Source organism: Nilaparvata lugens, chromosome 6 (assembly GCF_014356525.2).
Source record: "Nilaparvata lugens isolate BPH chromosome 6, ASM1435652v1, whole genome shotgun sequence".
NCBI classification, from domain to species: domain Eukaryota; kingdom Metazoa; phylum Arthropoda; class Insecta; order Hemiptera; family Delphacidae; genus Nilaparvata; species Nilaparvata lugens.
In genome coordinates this window covers 6030869-6051135 of record NC_052509.1, presented here as the reverse complement: position 1 = coordinate 6051135, position 20267 = coordinate 6030869, and the positions used below count along the sequence as shown (strand labels likewise).

At 33.9% G+C, this 20267-nt stretch overlaps 1 protein-coding gene across 2 annotated transcripts in view; it reads right to left on the bottom strand.

Moving 5' to 3' along the window:
- The window catches only part of LOC111050320 (ecdysone-induced protein 78C), a 126450-nt gene that overhangs the window by 64242 nt on the left and 41941 nt on the right, over positions 1 to 20267 (bottom strand). The gene's annotated exons all lie outside the window — the stretch shown is intronic.

Sequence of the window (20267 nt, the reverse complement as noted above, 5' to 3'; positions counted from 1 at the left end):
TGTTATTTCAATTATCCACTGCATACTGCTGTATATTACTGAAATTTGATAACCCTGATCTACTTTCAGCCTACTTCATTTTATTAATCAATTTTTGATCTTATCTACCTATATAATTATTTTACTTTATCAATTATTCTGTTTTTTTTCTCTCCAATATTCATATTGATTAAAACTTTTACAATATTTCCATTAATAAATAAATCCTTAGTTTAAATAACGAAATTAACGTTTTGGTAGAGAGTTAGTGGGGAGGATATTTTAATATTCTTCCCAAGAATGGACATTGATATGTCCAAAGCTCCGCCAATTTATGTAGATGCATAACAATATGATTATTATCTATAGTTATTATATTACAAATTGCTTTTTCATATGATATACAGTTCAATAGTTATTTTCTTAGTCTATATTATGTAAATTCATCTATACTTTGCTGTATTGTAAGCTATTGTATATAAGTGTATAAGCCAGTATATATTGTAATCTACATAAATAAAGTACTCAATCAATCAATCAATCAATCAATCAATCAATCTTCAACTGGACCATAAATCTTTCTTAGGATTTTCCTTTCAAAAACGCCTAAATGGTTTTTGTCTTCTTTTGTCACAGAAGATGGTTTTTGTACGTCCAAGATTCACAGCCGTACGTTACAACAGGTCGAATTAGGCTCTCATATATTTCAAGTTTCGTGTTTCTACATATGAGCCTGTTCTTTAAAAGTTTCATGTTACTGAAGTATGCTTTATTTCCAGCCAATACTCTTTGCTTTATGCTGTAACCCATCTTGTTCTCGTTATTTAGTTCAACCCCCAAGTAGCTGAAGTTCCTTACACCTTGAAAGATTTTATTTCCAATTCGGAGGTTTTGTGGAACTCTTCTTGCTTGACTACTTGATATTTTCATATACCTCGTTTTTCTCTCATTCACTATCAAGACAATCTTATTCGCCTCTCTTTCTAGCAACAAATACATTTCCTGTAGGACACTTTCCTTCTTGCAATTATTGCTACATCGTCCGCATATGCACATACCTGATACATTCAATAATAATATTATGTGCTTAAATTAAATAACTGTACTATAAAGCATGAAATGTAAATATTCTAACAAAAGAGCTTACAGTCGGAATTTTTACAAAAATTATTAATATTTTAATAAAAAATTAAAGTGAATGATGGAGACATTACTACCTTATGTCTAATAGAATATTGTGCTGTAAAACTAGAAGTTCTTTTTTCAAGAGAAGATGAAGAATGAGATTATGACAATGAACATTAATCTATGTTGAAAATGAAAAGAGAGAGATGAATGATGAAAAGCGGCTTTGCCAGTTATTGTCAAAAACAAAAGCAAGCGTAAGAAAGAAAGAAAAGAAAATAGTTCGTTCCGTACCTTCCAAGCTTTTATTATTTAATTATAATTCTGTTTGTGTATTGTGGCTTATGGGTGCAATCTTAGCTTGTGAATTTAACTAAAACAATTAACATGAGTCTAGGCAAATCTAATAGCTAATCTGTTCGCCAATCTCATAGAAATTGAACTGAGCGGGAAATTTTCAATCATTAAATCAATCGATATAATTAAGATTTTGTTTTGATGAATATAATGGTTCTTCGAATTATTGATGAAGTTTACTTCACACCAAAGATAGTTTGGATTACATGTTGAGCTGAAAGGTTACTGAACGAATGAAGTAACAGCTGTGCTCAGTGAGAGAAGTTGTGTGTATTTTTTGGGTTCAAAATTGTACTAAATAACTTGATTAATTCAATATGAAGTGATAATCAAGTGTTATATTTAAATATAGTTTGGTGTTTTAATTTCTCTTAATTCAAAATGTTTTGCTTATATATATATTTTTGGATGAAAATTGAACTTGAACGTTTTACAGTAGAAACATAACCTATTTTTGGGACATTTTATTAATTTATCAAAATTTGGGAATGGAATAGATTTGGGCCAAGCCTGTTGTTCCTTCTTAATCATATTTATATGATTTGTGATTCTGTCCACGAATAAATGAATAAATAAACATTGATTCTAGAACATCAAGAATATCAAAAGCTATGCTATGAGGGAATATCCATTATTTTTGACTAGATATATGCGCTCAAGAGGTGTATTAATAGCTCGGCTTTGTGATGCCCTAACATGTATGTTACATGGATTAGGCAAATAAAATTGACGAAGTATGACAACGCCTGTATAGCTTTGGCCAGTTGACAAGAGCACATACTTGTACAACTGAACTCTCTCACCTTCCACTCTCTCTCTCTCTCTCACTCCCTCTCACTCTCTCATTATCTCTCAAAAACTATCACACTCTCACTCACTCTTTCTCTCTTACTCTCTCTGTAATTCAATAAATCAATCCCTCTCTTACTCACCATCTCTCACTCAGCATTTCTCTCTCTCAATCTCTGTCACTCACTCATTTGCTCTTTCTTTCTCTGTCAATTATTATTACCTAGTCGGCTACGCGAAACAACGTAAGAAGTGAACGTGGCAACTCTTTGTCTAGACTGAGACACCGCTCTGCTAGAGAAGGAGGAAAGTCTTGCGAGAGTAATTTTTTGGTCACATCTCCTAGGAAGGTATAGAAAGAGAGAGAGGCAGTGTTTTCTTGTCACATCTCATAGAAAGGTAAAGGAAGAGAGGTTCCGATTCAGATTCAGAGAGCGAGAGAAAGACAGCGTTAAGTATTCGACGGAGAAGGTTCCTGTAGGAAAAAGGAGGAGAATAGATGGAAGAATTCCTTGAAACTGAAGGAGAAAGAAGACAGGAGAAATAAAGTTATCTATCCATTCTTGAGGGGAAGAGAAGAATGGGAGGAGAAAAAGAATAATACGAAGAAAGAAGAAGAAGAAGAAGAAGAAGAAGAAGAAGAAGAAGAAGAAGAGAAGAGAAGAAGAAGAAGAAGAAGAAGAAGAAGAAGAAGAAGAAGATGAAGAAGGAGGAGAACAAGAACAAGAACAAAATATTGATGGGAGGAGAAAGAAAGACAGGAGAAATAAAGTTATCTATCCATTCTTGAGGGGAAGAGAAAAATGGGAGGAGAAAAAGAATAATACGAAGAAAGAAGAAGAAGAAGAAGAAGAAGAAGAAGAAGAAGAAGAAGAAGAAGAAGAAGAGAAGAAGAAGAGAAGAAGAAGAAGAAGAAGAAGAAGAAGAAGAAGAAGAAGAAGAAGAAGAAGATGAAGAAGGAGGAGAACAAGAACAAGAACAAAATATTGATGGGAAAAATCTGAAGAGCGATGTTTTCTGTCTATAGAATCAATGATCACTAATCAGTTGATGAATATTTTACATTTGAATTGTTTTCATATTATGCATCAACAAAACCAAAATCAAGGATACCACCGGTCTATTTATCAATTGGTAAATTATAGGTTCAGAGCATTAAAACCATTGCAACCATTTACATAAAGCATTCAACCATTTTGTAAACGTATGTGCTAAACATTTAAGAAATCGAATTATCTGATCAAGTTGGAAGTATATTTTTAAATGAAGAATTAAATATAAGGCTGCTATCTATGTTGTCGAAGTCTCTAACATAAACTGGATTCTTTTATATAGAATACCTTTTTCAGGCATATAAAATGAGCTAGGTAATAAATTCCAGTCCTATAAACAGGTGTTCAAGCCTTCACGATGTTATCCCAAAGTCTTCAACTTCTCTATATTTTATTCACATAATGTATAAAACAAATAAAGATTTGGAAAAATAGAATCAAAACCACTCGAAACTTGAACAAATATACACTTGAGGAAATAAAATAAAAACCAGCCTTAACCAATACTTTTACTCCTTCAGAAGTCAGCCGAAAAATACTCGCCTTTCCTGAATTTTTTGCCTTTGTGAAAATTTGTTATTCCATTTTCATCACAACTACTCGTCTATTTCAAACTATTGGAGGTTCTTCAGAGTCGTACTGTAATAGGTACACCTAAAGCCATGTTTATACCAGTGTTGTCAACTGAGATTTCAACAAATTTCGGCAATTATTTGCCAATTTCCTGAATAACACAGCAGCACAGCAGCATTCAACTTGTTTTTAACGGAAAAAATTACAACTTGTTTTGTATAAAACTATTTGTGAACAACAATTTGTTGACAGCTCTGGTGTAAATGTAGCTTGAGAATCAAATTAATTAACAGTCATCAAATAATTAAGTTTGTAGCGTGAATGTTGATGTTGTGGAAAAATATTAATTTTTAATTTTTATTTAATTAAAGTGGATTTTTGACAACGTTTTAAGTCTATTCAGTCATCAAATAAATCAGGAATCAGACCAATTTAATCATAATATGATGTGATTGAACTTATAGCAATATTAATAATTTTAATCATTGATAATATTAACCAATTAGAGTTATGATACACCAAATAATCAAATCGAACAATGATAACTTTATACCATCGAATAAACAATCTATCAGATTGAGTGCCAGTTGCACAACAGCCGGTTAAATTTTAACCGTGATCAATTCCATAAGAACCAATCAGAGAAGCCGTCTTTTATAAAACGCCTTCTCTGATTGGTTGTCGTGAAATTAATCGCGGTTAAAATTTAACCAGCTGTTGTGCAACCGGGCCTAAAGATTAAAATAGTAATATAAGATCAGCTGTGCTTTTAGAATAATTCTAAAACTTAATTATTAAGTTTGTTTTTCGGTAATTCTTCAAAATTATATTTTTAGTATTTGAATATTTCCTACTTTAGTTATATTAATGTGAAATATTCTATGTTTAGATTTGAAGGATCTAAATTTGAAAATCTACTTTTTGAAAAATAAATGAGGACTGAAAATTTTGTGAATTATTGAAGAACTACGAGACTTAACCTATTCCTATGTGTTATCTAAATTTGGAAGAAGAATAGCACAAGGTTATATTATTTTTCCTCTCCCTATCATTTTGATAATGTACTTATTGTATAAATGAATAAAATAATCAACAGATTGTTCTTTATTCTATGATTATACTAATACTGCAATAAATTCTATAGCTGATAGTTGAATCCTTCCTTCAGATCTTCGGAGACCAAGTCAGCTGACAGAGCCACAGAGTCAGCAGGAGAGTAAAAGAGAGCCAGATAGAGAATTATTGAGAGAGTGAGAGAGAATGAGAGAAGCCAATGAACCCGCGTTGCGAAGAGTTGTCTTTGGACAGGAGTGGTCCGGTTGTGGGGTGGCGGGGTACCTCTAGAAGGGAACAGGGGGGCTACCCGAGCATTCACCCGCCTTTTACCGTTATCTGGTAGAAAAACATGATCTCTCTCCTGCTCTCACTCTCTCTCACTCGCTCTCACTGGTTCCGCTCATCTGCATACTGGAAGCAGCCATCTTCCGGGATCTGGTTCCCTCTTCCCCCTAACCATGTACCCCCTGTACCCCCCCCCCGCAACAAAACGTCCAGTTTGATTAAACCGACCATTTCTCCCAGAATCTCCCGTCTGTTCAAACTTGGACCATCCCTCACACTTAATCAAACAGACTGTGGTTTTGTGGAACTCAAATAACCACATTTCCAGTTCTTGTTTACTCTGTCTAGTTTGGTTTCCTATTATGTATTTTGAATTCAATGATGGAACGATTGTCTGAGCTGAAATGTTTTAAAATAACTCAATATTCTTCAAGTTTGTTACAAACTCTGAAGATAGTGTGATATCCCATTTTTTTTCTTCACTTTTTGTGTAGTTGAGAAGTTGATATTGTGGTAATTATTCATATTGAATGAAAAATACTATGAAATTGTCAAATTGTTTTGACAAATTCTTAGTCTTTTTCATTCAATGATATCCCATTCATAGTATGGTGTGTTTTTAAGTTTATTTATTCTGGAAATATGTCATAATTCATGAATCACTTCTTAATGGATATAAAAATATTAGAATTACAGTCATTATAGACAATGTTGAACAGTCAACAGTTGAGAAGAGTGTGTCTATATAGTATTACATTGAAATTTTTAATTATTTACTTTTGATGTTTATTAGTCAATTGAATGTTCAATTCCTCTCCTTTCCTGACAGATCTCCCCTTCCTGACAGGTGAGTGTGTGTGTGTGTGTGTGTGTGTGTGTGTGGTGTGTGTGTGTGTGTGTGTTGTGTGTGTGTGTGTGTGTGTGTGTGTGTGTGTGTGTGTGTGTGTGTATGAGTGTATGTGCGTCTGTGTACACGATATATCATCTCCCAATTAACGGTATGACTTGAATTTGGAACATAAGGTCCTTACAATATAAGTATGGAATATGTGGTCCTTACAATATGGCGGCTGAAATGGCGAAAACGCTGTCAGAAACAGGGTTTTTCGCGATTTTCTCGAAAACGGCTCCAACAATTTTTATCAAATTCTTACCTGAATTAGTCAATGATAGATAAGCTCTATAAACTGCCACAAGTCCAATATCTGTAAAAATTTCAAGAGTTCCGCCCCATCTACCCAAAGTTTGATTTTAGATTCCCAATTAACAGGCTTCAGATACAATTTAAACAAAAATTTCAAGTGGAAAAGATTGAGAATGAAAATCTCTACAATTAATGTTCAGTAACATTTTCGCCTAAAATTAAAAATAAGCTCAAAATTCGATAGAATGTGATTATTCAATTGCAAACTGTTGGCAACTGTTGATTCTATTAAATCATTCATTATTAAGAGATAGCAGACCTCGTGTGTCTCCAGCTTTATTATCCTGTCACCAGCTGGCTCAGACTTTGATGCGCGGGAACAATAGCGTCAGGTGATCAATTTTCATAACGGCAAGGAAAGTTGTGTGAGTGCGCCACACCAGATTTTTTGAGTTCTGCTCTCGTCAATGAGTGTTCTAAGGGTGAAGACTTGAGGCCAGCTCCACTAATTACTGGTGCTTGTGATAATAATGAGAGATGAATTACCCTTCAATTGAGGTGGGTGCCGAAATTATGGAAATACATTAAGGGTCGCTTTCTCCAAAGTTGGTACAACTATTAAACCCGTTCAATCAAGATATAGTCGCATCAATTATAATGTGCTTCAATTGAGTCAACTGATCGTTTAAACTAGAATCTTAGTTTATTTTCTGGAAAGTGACCACTAGGCACGATATCCTATTATATTAAGCGAGCAATTTCTGTATTTTTATATATGGTTATCTATAGTTATTATGTTCAACGGATCTCGAAAACGGCTTTAACGATTTCCACGAAATTTGGAACATAGTAGGTTTATGATATAAAACTTCGATTGCACTAGGTCTCATCCTTGGGAAAACCCGCTGAACGACATTGAAAGGATAATTCATCCTTGGCTGAAACAGCTGAGACTTTCGTCGTCTGTGGATAGTAAAAAGTGAGTGAGCGAGTGAGTCTGTGGAAAATCAAAATATCGCATTCCCGAAATTCATAAGCTGACATATAAGCCAGCTGTAAAATATAAACACAATCATTTTAGAGAATTGTGTCCTGTTTATCAATAAATAAAAATAACGAGAGAAGCTCGGTGCCCCGATATTTCGGTCTAAACAGAGCTGTCTTTCGTCAGCTGTTCGTTCAAACCCCGTATGAAACACACTAGTAGTTCTGTGAACAGTAGACCTCACGCAGTATTCTCATCCACAAGTACCTGATTGAAACTATAGACCTTATAGAAATACAGCAATAGACTGGCTTCTCCACACATCTGTGTAATCACTTGTCAGCTGATTTATGATGAATATTTCTATAGTCTGATTTTTACTCTAATATTGGCGTATGAAGGAGGCTCCTTTTTCCTTCTATATTATCCTTGAAATGCAAAATTCCCAAAAACCTTGTATATACGTCGACGCACAATTAAAAAATGAACATACCTGTCAAATTTCATGAAAATCTATTACCGCGTTTCGCCGTAAATGCGCAACATATAAACATTTAAACATTCAAACATTTAAACTTTTAAACATTAAGAGAAATGCCAAACCGTCGACTTCAATCTTAGACCTCACTTCGCTCGATCAATTATGATAAATGCAACCATATCTACAAGTAAACGTGGTTTAGCGTTAAACGTAGTTTTAGCATATGGCTCTTAGAAGCCCATACTTGCCATTGGAGCTACCAAAATTTCCCACAGATTCAATTCGTGTTCCTAGTTAACTCTAACAGGCTTCCAAAATTCCAAAAAAGCACTATATTAGAACGAACTATAAGCTAAATCAAATCGTGAGAAAGAGAAAACCATTCAAAAACAACGGTAAAAAGATTCGGACAGTCAGGTATTTCCTATGTCTTTTCGGACAAGTGGTTATTTTCGGGGCTTTGTAATTAAAACCCAACTAGGAGTGAGATTCACTCAAAACTGTCAGCTTTGATTGGATGAGAAGTGTTGATATTTATTTAAGAAATGCTGACATCGAATCTCACTAGAAGTCAACTACTGAGTCGTGAGGCACTCTTTTGTGATTCACATTCAATCTGTCAGCAATCCTAATAGATAACATCAATGCTTCTCATTGAAACAGTGCTGACAGGATGAAGTGGATATCAATATAGCTACGCGAAACTGAATCAACGTCAAATTTATTTCAAAAAAACTTATAATTATTGTTGGACTGTGTGTTTGCTTCACGCTGTAATAAATCAGAGATCTGGAATAGATGACTTTATAATAGTTCGGGACGGGATTTTGAGTTCAGGGACCGGTAGGATTCCACGTCTTTGTCTATCATTATCTCTTTACACACTTTCTACTCAATTTTTTATGTAAAAAGACATTTGATTCCTTTGATATGTTGACTTTGTCAGATTTGAATCAAAGTTGTGGAATAGATTATTCTAGAAATAGAAAGAAAAATAAAAATGTCCGAAACTAGTTGTGATTAAATAATTCATAAAGGGTACTAAGATTTTTATTTTTCTTTCTATTTCTATAAAAAAAGATTTCTATACAGAAAAGAGATAAATAGATTATTCTAGTTTGATACGGGACTTTGAGATGAGTTTGTAATTTGCCGTGATTTTTCGTGATTTGGAGATTCTTCAATTTTCTATTAAAGTTTACCTTATTTTTCCTCTCCCTATCATTTTGATAATGTACTTAAATGAATAAAGAATGAATAATGCCTATATTTGATCCTCTTTTTGTAAACTCTTTCAGCTAACAATAAACAATAACAACTACAATTTTAAATGAGTTTTTAGTAAAAATAGAAAGAAAAATAAAAATCTCACTACCCTTTTTGATTTATTTTATCACAATATGTTTCAACATTGATGCCAACAGTGATATTTATTTCACTGTGTGTTTTTAGTGTTTATTTTTCTTTCTATTTTTTATTTTTCTTTCTATTTTTATTACAAGTAGCCCTATACAGAAAAGAGTTTTTAGTACTATTCTAACATCACCGTTCACATAATTATAGTGAATATCTATACTTGTGCCTAAATGAATTCTGGCGTCCTTATGGAAAAATATATATCTCATCATCTTCTTATTTAGAAAAATATGGTACAAATTACTAAAGCTCCTTATGGAAAAATATATATCTCATCATCTTCTTATTTACAAAAATATGGTACAAATTACGATAACTACTTAAATACCAAATAAAATCGTCTTACTATTATCTCTTTTCTGTATAGGGCCACTTGTAATATGAATAGAAAGAAAAATCTCAGTACCCTTTTTGAACTATTTTATCACAACATGTTTCAACATTGATGCCATTTTCAGTGATATCACTTGATAAAATAATTCAAAAAAGGTACTGAGATTTTCATTTTTCTCTCGTCTTACTATGTTTACATCACCGTACACACTCAATAATATATTGAAACATGAATACATTTGTGCAAAAATTCATTCTGTCGTCCTTCATGGAAAAAGGTGTACCGTATTTCATCTTATTGACTGAAATATTGTTCAATATACAACACAGTTCCAAATAAATTTGTCCCACTATATTTGCATTGCCATACACACTCAATACTGAAACATAAAATCATAAATCGTGAATGTATATCATAATACAACTCCTATAATTGATAGATGACAGAAGTCTCCTTTCTATATTATAATATTGCAGATTGTAGAGCAGATTGCATAACCCACTAAAATCAGGCGCTAGGCCGTTTAGCGAAGTACAAGAAAATCTATAGTGAAATTCACTTCAAACTGTCAGCATTGTTTGAATAGGATGCATTAATGTTATTCATAAGGAATGCTGACTGTGTAAAATGATCCTCAATACCTCACTACGTATTGTACCAACTATGATATAGTTATATTAAGTAGTGTATATTCAGTACTATATATTATATAAAAGCGAAATGGCACTCACTCACTGACTGACTGACTGACTCACTCACTCACTCACTCACTCACTCACTCACTCAATCGCATAACTAAAAATCTACCGGACCAAAAACGTTCAAATTTGGTAGGTATGTTCAGTTGACCCTTTAGAGGCGCACTAAGAAATCTTTTGGCAATATTTTAACTCTAAGGGTTGTTTTTAAGGGTTTAAAGTTCGTCTTTTAGCATGTATATTCTTCTTCTCCCAAACTCTTAATTATAATTGAAATTTCCATATCATATGTTACTATAGAACTATAATCTAGATAGAGTACCTCTTCGAAACAGTTGTTAACTGGCAACTAAATTATAATTTTGTCAGGTTGGCATTAAGTTGAGTTGACTTTGTTAGGTTGGCACCAAGTTGAAGATTTAAATGCATTTATCGAGGAAAATTGATTGGGCACTGCTACTTCAATCCTGGAATATATATTACTAGCCGTCAGGCTCGCTTCGCTCGCTATATCCGTTTAGCCAGACGTTTAGTCTGGACCCCCGACTGGATTGTCCTACATGATAAAAATGCAGGCGAGCGAAGCGAGCCTGCTAAACTCATTCTTGGACAATCCAGTCGGGGGTCCAGGGGGCGGAGCCCCCTGGCTAGACGGATATGGCGAGCGAAGCGAGCCTGACGGCTAGTATATTATAAATAATATGGTAGTGAATTCGCAATCTCTAGGGGGCGTTATACTTGACCAATGAAAGGGTGGTAAGAGGGGAGGTACCTCCCCCGCAATCACAACATCAACAACAAGCAAATGAACAACAACATCAAGAAAATAAAGTTGTTGTTGCCACAAGATTGCGACGTTGCCACGTTGTCGGACTGGTCTGTGAGCAATGCAACATTCTGTTGCTCTGGCAGCCAACCCAGCTCCAACGAAATCGCTCAATGAAACTAGCCATTGAAAAAAATCTAATTATTCGTCGGAAGATTTATTGGACGCGATTGCCCGATCTCGCAGCGGACGATTATGAGTAAATCGTTGTGGGAAACAGGTTTTAGATTACTTAAATATGGGGCTTGTGTGTGATATATTAAATGTCAAGTTGTTGGAAATTTAAACTGGATGGTTCAAAAGGTAATGTACAATTTTGATGTTGTTGTAGGTTCTCAATTAAATTTTTACTTTATGGAAAAAGCTTGATCTTTTAAAGTTGGAATGATAACAAAAATTAAATTGCCAATAGAGTTTCAATATCGGGGAGCGAGCTTCGCTCTGGAGAACAATAGCATAAAAATTTATTACGAAAGAAGAAATTATAATAACATTCATACAGAAATATTCTATCTAATCACAGTAAATTGAGATTAATTCCCATAGGAATGCAAAAATTTCCCTCACAAAGGCTCAGTTGCACAAAAGCCGGTTAAATTTCAATCCTGAAGTTAATCGTGAAGTTAATTCACGTGAACCAAATCAGAGAAGACCATTTCAAAAAGATGGATCTACTGGATTTAATCAGGATTGAAAATCACTCGGCTTTTTTGCAACCGGCACTAAGTAACTGATTGAATGATTACCGTACAAAAGTTCAACAGCTGAGTCATAATTTTGACACAGTCCCACACACATGAACTCGCTCACTCACTTCAATCACCAACAGAAGACAAAATAATTATTATCAGCTGTTTTCCAAGGATGAATAATAATTATCCTTTTAATGTCCTTCAGCGAGTTTTCCCAGGGAAGAGACCTAGTGCAATCGAATCTTTTATGACTACTATGTTCTGAATCTACAAACCTAAACCTTACCTACTATGTTCTGAATTTCGTAAGAATCGTTGGAGCTGTTTTCAAGATCCGGTGAAATACAAACATATAAACATCTAAACATCCAAACATCTAAACATATAAACAAAGTTGCTCGTTTAATAGTATGGGATTATTGACTTCCGATTGTAGCCAATATGTGATGAATACTTGATTTATTGTAACAGTTATAATTATATAATAAAAACAAAGTTCCATGTACAAGTGCTATAATTATTTATTTTCATTACTTATCATGGAATTAATAATTGCAAATTAGTAATATTCGCACATATTTGTGTACAAATTTACAATTACACGATTGATGTTTAAGCAGTTCATGCCAAAAATACTCGTAGATAGCTTATTAGCTAAATTTGTGCTAGACTGTAATTGAAATTATATTAAAGAAAAATCAATTTATAAACACAAATTGTTCATGAATACAATGTGCTGCAATAAAATGTATGTAAAAGTCGTGAATATACATACCCTATCCCACATGAATACATAAAAATTACTAGAATGAAAAACGTAATTGAACATGAATTGTCTTGAACACAATCCTTTGACTGTTGTGAAATAGATTGTTGAGATGAAAGCCGTTTATATTGTTCCCATATAATGTAATTATCACTGTTTTCTCAATCTTCAACACATTTCTACAATATTACAGCATCACATTAAATGATTGAGAGAGAACCAACAGGATAAACCCAAACTGTTTCTCTTATTGATAAAAATTTTGATAATAGAGTGGTCTAGATGAGGTAATGAGAGCACTTCTTATGATAACCACAAAAATTCACAGTTATTGACCGAACGAAGTGAGGTCTAAGATTCAAGTCGACGGTTTGGCATTTCTCTTAATGTTTAAATGTTTATATATTTATATGTTGCGCATTTACGGCGAAACGCGGTAATAGATTTTCATGAAATTTGACAGGTATGTTCCTTTTTAAATTGCGCGTCGATGTATATACAAGGTTTATGGAAATTTTGCATTTCAAGGATAATATAGAAGGGAAAAGGAGCCTCCTTCATACGCCAATATTAGAGTAAAAATCAGAATATAGAATTATTCATCATAAATCAGCTGACAAGTGATTACACAGATGTGTGGAGAAGCAAGTCTATTGCTGTATTTCCATAAGGTCTATAGTTTCAATCAGGTACTTGTGGATGAGAGTACTGCGTGAGGTCTACTGTTCACAGAACTACTAGTTCATCACTGTTTTCTCAATCTTCATCACATTTCTACAATATTACAGCATCACATTAAATGACTGAGAGAGAACCAACAGGATAAACCCAAACTGTTTCTCTTATTGATAAAAATTTTGATAATAGAGTGGTCTAGATGAGGTTATGTGAGCACTTCTTATGATACCACAAAAATTCACAGTTATTTATGAACTGATTGAAGTATCAACTTAAGTTCAGTGACTGGTTTACAGTTATAACTTCAAGTAAGTAACTTCAATTTGTAAATCATAACTTAGTTTGCAGCAATAACGTCTCCATAATTGGTTATAAGTAATTACAACTAGTTATAACTCAGTAATGATGATTTAGTAATTACTTCTTATTATTTACAACAAGTCATAAATCATTATTGATTAGCAGAGTCTATATAAAACCTAAACCGTAGAAAACAAATTTAGAACCATCCAGATTTCTAGAAAGACCTCGTAGCAGAGTTATGAATTATACAGCGATATCTACTTTGAATAAACACCCGAAAGTCATCATTATTTCTATTTCGGAGCGCTGATAATCAGTGATGAATTATACATGGAATCTCGTTACCTCCCCCAGAGATAAAATATTCAATTTTCTTGATAATTCTCCGGGCTCCACTCGAGTTATAGCTGACACCTTGAGGCGTTCCCTACTAAATCCTAGTAATTTGATGAGAAATCGTGTTAAATATGATACATAAGTCAAGTATATAACATGTAAAATGTGTATAAAACATATATGATTGGAAATGGTATTAAATTTGATCAGAAAATTGAATATTCAAGCTTCCATTCGTATTATAGCTGACATTTCTAGGCATTCGTTTCTAAATCCCAGTAATTTGATGAGAAATACTGTTGTGAATGGCATATAAGTTGTGTAAATTACTATAATACAACAAATATAATTGAAAATAATATTAATTTTGATGAGAGGATTAATTTCACTGCAGGAATACAAATAACATTTCTATTAAATGTCGGATTAATTATCGTCAACATTCAATCAAGTAGCAGATTAACATGCCGAGTTTTTCAGCGTTCAGTATGATTGAAAATGGCATATGAGAGTTGTTACTAAAGACTTTTAGATTGGAAATTCTATTTGGAAATTCAGGGTGGGATTGCAAACGCAACAAAGAAGGAGTGTTAAAAGAGAATGGAAGGAGAGAAGGAGGTACGATGGTGTGAGTGTGACAGAGAGAAAGATAATGATAAAGCTGCAGGAGAAAGATGATAATTTGGCATACATATTGATTGCATTTACATGGTATAAACCGGGGGGAACAAACCGGTTCTAAGGCATGAGAAATTGTAAGAGAAAGATAAATATATGGATAAAGATGGGGAGGGGAAAGAATGTGTTTTGCGAGATAGAGACCGAGAACATCTGTAAAGAAGGAAATCATTAACGGATATAGAAAGAACATCATGAATAGATGACTAGAAGTTTTCGAATAGACAGAGAGAGAAAACACGATGGGCGTGTGCGTGAGTGAGAGGAAAAGCTGGGAGAAAACATGATAGAAAGAGAAAGAATAATCATACCAGATTCCATCCTGATATTATCATTATTACAGCTTTAACAGCGAGAGGCTGTCTGGAAATAAATTAAAATTACTTCAGTTTGAAACTTGAGTTTGGAGGTGGGAGAAGTACGAATTTGAAACTGGTTTTTGTATGAAACCGTTAACTTATCTTTTAACTTGGGAAGATATATGATTTTGTAAAAGGGATTTAACTTGGAACGTTATCGGAGAATAATACCTTGGGATTTGTATGAGTTATTACTGAGTTAAGCTCCCCCAAATTCAGAAAATTCCATAACCGGTGAAAATGATCATAATTCAACTAGCCAAATCACAATGTTTTGATGGTTCGAATGAACCATACCATCATGGATTTCACCAATGATATGTAGTAGAAGAACACTGTTAATGGTCGAAAAATCTAACGAAAATTATTATTCCACTGTCTAAATTCATTCACATTATGTTATAATCTGAGACAACTAACAAAACACTGCTACTTGTTCAGAAAAATCCAACGAAAATTGTTTTTCCACTGTCTAAATTCATTCACATTATGTTATATTCTGAGCAAACCAATACAACTATAAATCTGAAATTTGATACAGAATATACATTCGAAACATTTTTTAGATAAAAAACATTACAATATCGAAAAATAAAAATAGGCACTAGAGTAAATTTAGTAAATACCGGCACTTTTTCTGGTATGCTATGATTCATGATAAAAATAAAATACTTGGATTAGAAAAACAATGTAGGCCCAAATTTATGTATTAATGAGTATTCAATTAAATAGGAAATATACAAATGCAGGATGCAAGAATGCGAGAGATAGAGAGAGAAAGAGAAAGAGTGATTGAATGGGAGGGGCGGACCAATCACAAACAAGCACCAAACTGCAACCACGCCCACAGAGACCCCCTTCAAGCTCTACTCTCTTCTGATTGGTCTACAGTCCAATACCAAGCTCAGCCGGTAGATGGCAGCAGCTTCTGGGTGGAGTGATAGACTGTAATAACTAAGTAATGCAGTTGTGTTTGCAGACTCATGTGCCACGAGCACTCAAATTTTGCTTTCATGAGCCGATTATATCTGTAACTTACTGTTTCTGTGCAAATACACAATAAAGTTATAAGCTGATGAAAAGTGAATTGTGCGTGTTTGTGACGCAAAAGTTTGTAAACACCTTTAGATTACGAAGTATTTATGAATGAACGAAAATCGAAAAATTCAGGGTATCAAGTAATGGTTATTCAAAAAGTTGACTGTCGAAGGAAGAAAGTCCCTACCTTGAATGAGTACAGTATATGGATACAGCCAACACGAGTACAGGATAGGTATTATTGACCGAGCGAAATGAGGTCTAAGATTCAAGTCGACGGTTTGGCATTTCTCTATGTTTAAATGTTTATATGTTTATATGTTACTTTAGTTAGTCTATGCTTGTCGTAATTAGATTTGATACATGAAAATTCAAAAGAGAATCAGTTTTCGACACAAAGCCTGAAGTTTCATATAATTAAAAATCGGTCTAGTCATTTTTGAAAAAATTGTGTAAAAATCAGAATATAGAAACAGAAATCAGACTATCAGAAATTCATCATAAATCAGCTGACAAGTGATTACACAGATTTGTGGAGAAGCCAGTCTATTGCTGTATTTCCATAAGGTCTATAATTTCAATCAGGTACTTGTGTGGATGAGAATACTGCGTGAGGTCTACTGTTCACAGAACTACTAGTAAATATAGATAAAACAAACCACAATTGTCACATGGATTGTGGAAGAAATTTGTCGATGAATAATTGAAGGAATGCAAAGAATAGCGGTGACTATTTTCGTTGATCATCTGTTAGAGGAAGGTGAAAGCAGGAGGCAAAAGGCGTATGGCCTACGCAATTAGGGCCCAAATTGACGGATGGCCCAGTGGCCTAGGGTGGCCATCGATCCCTCCAATGGCGGCCGGCCATATTGGGCAGGCACCTCTCAAGGACACCTATTCTCAGGTATTCGACTCTCAATAATTCAAAGAGTACGCGCTATTCACGACAATCATACACCAATTTTTCTGTTATTGAAGAAGTACAAGAAGAGGTAGAAGGAGTAGGGGAAGGAGGAGGAGGAGGAGGAGGAGGAGAATAAGAAGAAAAATGAAAAATTATGGAGTTCGTGAATGAAGAGGATGAGAAAAAGAACAAGAAGAGAAAGAGGGAGAAGAAGAAGAACAAGAAGAAGGAAATTGTGATGAAGTTTGATAATAAAGAGTATGAGGAGAAGAGGAAGAAGAAGAAATTTCCCGGACCACAGTTTTAAGTGGAGAATTGAGTGACTGACACCTGAAGGTTGAAGAAACGTATTATTTGATTCAGTTATCATGTGAATAAAAAAAAGGAAAACAAACAGTTGATACCATTGAGGGTGAGAATTGATGAAGAAGAAAGAGGAAGTGTAGGAGTGGGAGAGAATGAATTGAGAATAGGAGAAAATGGTGGGAAGAGGAATTATGAGTAGCGGGAAAAGGATCGAGAAGGGGGAGTAGTAGAGCGTACAGACTAGGAACAAAAGGAGGGAAAAAGTAGGTGGAGAAAGAAAACTAAAGAGGAGAAGGAAAACGAAAGAAGTTAAAAAGAATGAGAAAGAGGGGGAAGGTGGTGAAAAGTTGAAGAAAGACGGTGGAGAAATAACGAAGAAATATGACAAAAGTAAATGGTTAAGGAATAGAATAGAATGACTGCCTTTATTTTATACCTGGGAGGACGAAGTTAGGGCGCAGTCGGCCCTCTCTTACACTTAACCCTCAAAAAAATTAGGAAAAAAAAGGAAAATAGTGGAAAAGAAGTTGATGATGATGTTAAGAGACAAACGAACGATAAAAATAATGGAAATGAGAAAACTGGTAAAGAAGTGAAGAAATAGAGAAGTAGAAAAAGGAGGAGAGTGGTAGAAGAAGAGGAGTAGTTGTTAGGAGGAGAAGGTAGAGGAAGAGAGCTTGAGAAAAAAAAGGATTAACATAAAAGTGAAGAGGACAGGAAGTATGAAAAAGAAAGAATGAATCGAATGATTGAGACTATAGTGAGGTCCACGTTATAATGACAGTATTTGATCAACTTTGGTTTTGCTATCCTTGTCTATCATTCGACAAAGCCGGTGGTACTATCCTTTTATAGGTCCACAACGATGCCAATTATGTTATTGACAGTGTAGAAATATAATTAATTAATGCAGAGAATCGGCATCGCTATTCTCCTACCTTTATCTACTGCCATTATAACGTGGACCTCACTATAGTGAGGAAAAGTGGGAGCTGGGAAAAATGATGATGGAAATGGAAAAGAAGTAGTAAAAGGAGAAAACACAAGTTATCAGAAGAAAAATTATGATGAACACAGAGTATGAACAGAGAATTATGATGAAGAAAACAGTGAAAGTAAAAGAAACAAAAACGAAAATTGCAGTAAAGTGGAAAAGTTGAAAAGTGTGGGAAAGCCACCTTCTTGAACGGAAAACTGTGGAAAGTGAACAGCTCGCGATGACAGCAAAATGGGTCGAGTGATGTAACTATCCTTCTCTACTTGTCAATACTTTCCACTCGATAACCTCTGTTCCAGCTGCTTCGAAAACGTGGAGCTTGCAAAAAATTATGACATCCTTCCACAATAGGCAGAATTCGACTGAAATTCTTTTCTGAATATCTAAACTTCTCCCTCCAAAGCTTGAACACAGCATTCAGTACAGCATAAATTCCCGAAGAAAATACATTGAACAGATGAAATCTCTAACTTAGAAGCTTAATTGTATTTAAGAGTCACAACCTTGAACTAATTTGGAATCAAAATTCAGGGATAGAATAGTAAGTCTGTTTTTCCATTCCCAATCATGTTATGATTATGTGTTTAATCATTATTGAATAAATTAATAATAAATGACGTAATTGATAAATAACATAGCTTTGTAATAGCCATCGCTATTTAGTTCAATTTGAAACTAAATTAGGAAATTGAAGAAACTTTGGGCAATAGCCTGTTTTTTTCTTTTCCGATCATTGTATTGTTTGTGCTAACCTCATAAATAAATAAATAAACTCTAAAGCTGCGTTTACACCGGAGTTAATAACACAAGTTTTTAACATTTTTGTTATCAACTGATGTTAATTACAAAGTTCAAAAAACATCATGTTGAATTGCGTTTACACCGGAGTTGATAACATGAGTTATTAATAAAATGTTGTCAACTTGACTGAATCGACAAAAAATTCTCTTGAAAAAAGTTGATAACTCGTGTTTTCAACAGAAAATTCCTTGTTATTAACAAGATTTATGTTATCCATCGAGAGTCGGTAACTTTTGTTAATAACAGGTTGCTATCTTCCCCGCAACCCCCTCGCCCAGCATCCCTACCCTACAACTACAGCTGTTGCCTAATAACTACAGCTGCAGACAAAACACGTGACAAAGTTATTAACTTTATTTGTTGATAACAAAACTAGCAGCCAAAAGAAAATGTTATTAACTTATGTTGAAAACTTTTGTTTTAAACTCAGGTGTAAATCGCATTATAATTTATTTACATTAGATCAGATGAAGATCATTATTTTAATGATCACACACATGTTCCAATTGAAATTTGAAGAGAATTTTTAGGTTTTTATTCCGGCTGTTATATCATATGAATAGTCTCGTTAAATGAAATAATATGGAAGTCAATTATATTGATAACAAGATATTGTTAATATCAAGGAATTTTCTGTCAGAAACATGAGTTATTAACTTTTGTCAAGAGAAATTTTTTGACGATTCAGTCAAGTTAATAACTTTTTGTTAATAACTCGTGTTATTGTAAACACATTGTAAACGATGTAAACACAGCTTTATTCATCACACACCAACGTAGCTAGAAACATGACTGTCTTTCAAAAAACTTAGCCATGTATCTCCTTATTTATTTTGAATGAAAAAGACTAAGAAATTGTCAAAAACCACAGATTTATTGATACTTATAAATTTACTGGATATAGAAACCAATACAATAGTCAGAAACGAAAAACAGGATATTCCCCAAAACTTCTACTATCTCCTAATTTTGTCTCAAACCGTCCAACTATTATGTAGGCTATGTTCATAATTATCAATAATACAATGTTTATTGATATGTCCATTTCAAGCCGACATAGCGTAGATTAACATTAGGGAGATACGACGGCTACGTCATCCAAAAATACGTACTTATTTGAAGCTATACTACGGCGGTGTGTGAACCTCGGCCTCGACCAATCACAGTAAAGCACAACCTTCATTGGTCGACAGCTATTGGCCAATCGTAGGGCTCCACCCATACTAGCTGTGAAAAGTTCTAAATAGTGTGTTTGTCTTTTCGGTTTCAAAATTTTATGGTTTTTTTCTAAATTTGATTTTCCAACTAT